We start from the raw sequence: 2,500 nt of genomic DNA, 5'->3' as shown, positions 1-2,500 counted from the left end.
AACTGCCCCAAATTAAGAGTTTCTATCACTTTAGATTCGACAAAGAACATCCTGGAACAGTCTTTTGCAAACAGTATTGGGACTCAGAAGAAAAGGCTTTAAATCTACTAAGAAAGCGAAATTTTCTTCAAGAGCCTGGTCAGCCTCCGGACATTGTAAACCCACAGGGTATCAGCCGAGAACGGGCAGACTATCTTTTCAAGGAAATCCAAGAATTTTGCCACGATGGAACTGAAAATTTAGCCGCTCCGCAAGGATCGTAGGACTGTAATATTTTATGTTTGAAAACTATGTGTAAAAATTAAGGCTCGCTCTCTTAAAAAAAACATTTATCATAACTATCATAACGAGAACCGCGGAATGAAGAATTAAATAAGCATGTCTCGTGCCTCACGCTTACCCTCGCTCACCTAACAGATACACAATATTTAAGCCTGTTTTGCATGCTAATCATCTATTCGATTCATATCTCTTTTACTTTTCAAATTGAAGAAACTGCAAAGCAATTTTGTACGCGCAAATTTAACGCGGGTTTACTTCTGCTAAGTGCTGCTTAAGCTCCAACTGATGCGTTTGAAAACATAGGTGGAAACTTTTTGTATTTTGATTATTGAATACTGTTGTTCGTTGATTCACTTACGTATATGACCATGTCAGACGACATTTTAGAACATTTAGCAGTGTGTCCGCTGGTGGCTGATGAGACCGATGCGGGCATGGAAGCCCCTGCCACAGGTCTGGCACCAGAGAGTGGGAGGCGTATTGGTAGAGTTTACGGCTCGAACCCTTCTTGCCCTACGTTTTTCTTTGGTGGCGTTGGATCGTTGAACTTCCAAGTGGAGGGCGCCCTTGTGAATCATGCTTCGCCAGACTGGTCTGTCAGATGCTGCGTTTTCCCATGTGGTGATGTCGATGTTGAAGTCCTTGAGGTAAGCTTTCAGGGAGTCTTTGAAGCGCTTATGCTGTCCTCCTACCTTCCTTGCTCCTTGACTAAGTTCGCCGTACAGCAGCTGCTTGGATATTCTGGAGTCTGACATTCGGAAGACGTGACCTGCCCAGCGTATCTGTGCCTTGTGCATGGTGGTAATGACGCTGGGGAGCTGTGCCCTCTCCAGCACCTCGGTGTCCGGGATCTGAGGATGCTGCGTAGGCACCGAAAATGAAACTGGTGGAGTTGCTTCTCATGTCTCCTGTAGATGTTCCAGGTTTCACAGCCATAAAGGAGAGTAGTTAACACGACTGCCCTGTAGACTTTGACTTTAGTGCGGTGTGAAATTCCTTGTCGTTCCCAGACTGACTTCTTTAATCTTCCGAATGCGCTGCTGGCTTTAGCTATGCGGTTGCTGACTTCGGCATCAATGTTGGCGGAGCGTGAGAGTGTGCTGCCAAGGTATGTGATAATTAGCCCCAAAAAGTGGCTTTGATAGTTCGTCATTTACCACATCAGCATAGCGATGCCTTATGTAGTCAAACTGAGACTCTCTGTGTAAGCGACGGACGTGATTTCCGACATCCAGGTGCCTCTGGAGCTCTGTTTCAGAATCAAAAGAGCAAGTACACCCGTCAGTAGGGCACTCAAATAATGCATCACTTTCAACGTTTTCAGTATCTCTAGGTGTGGCCTTTTCCTCTTTAGTGTGTTTGGAACTCCTTACCATTGTTCCGCTGGAAAGGCATGCTTCCCGAAAGGCCTGTACTATCTTAAGCTTTGGAATTTCAGCTGACGGCATATTGTCTTGTACCAGGCGTTTTCCTTTTCCAATGTCAAATGCTTTCCAAAAGCGTATGCCACCTTCTTCGTAACGAATATTGTGAATCTGACTAATTCCTTTCATTTTCATGTTTGTGTCAATTTGGCTGGATCTCTGTGGCATTTCTACAACGCTCACTTGGCATCCCTTTACTCCACCATTACTTTCCAGGGCCTTTTTTAGATCACACACTGTCAGAATGTTGGTCTTCGTCTCTGCCACAAAGCGCCTTGCATGTTGCTTCATTGTTGCTGTCTTTCGATCGCATATGTCTTTGCCATGTTGAGCTTCGCTGAAGTCATAGCCAATGACTCTGATCCCAGTTTCATGACCAATACTGGGGAGGCTAGTCAAAAGATATCCTCCGTGATAACATCCGGCATTGTCTGATCTAAAATAAACTCCTGTTAGCTCTGGGTACAGTTTTCTAAGTGTGGACAGTGTGTTCTGGATAATTGAAGCCACTGCGATCTGGTCCTGATCGCAGCTGTCGAAGACATGGACAAAAACTTCTACTGATAAAGAGGATTCTTGCGTTTTTCTTATTACTGCTGTGACGTGCCAGTTTATACCACGCTTTCCATAAAACTCGGCTGATTTTTCCCTGAAGTGCAGTGGCAAAAACTGTACTGTTTGCATGGCCAGGCCAACAAACGAACAAATAAACAGTTGAGTAATGAGTTCAGATGACCCTTTCCCACTCATTTTGATGAACATAGGCAAACTCCTAAAATTCTAAACAAACCGAA

The sequence above is a fragment of the Montipora capricornis genome, chromosome 3 (genome assembly GCF_036669925.1).
Source record: "Montipora capricornis isolate CH-2021 chromosome 3, ASM3666992v2, whole genome shotgun sequence".
Classification (NCBI taxonomy): Eukaryota; Metazoa; Cnidaria; class Anthozoa; order Scleractinia; family Acroporidae; genus Montipora; species Montipora capricornis.
Note: the sequence above shows the minus strand (reverse complement) of the source record.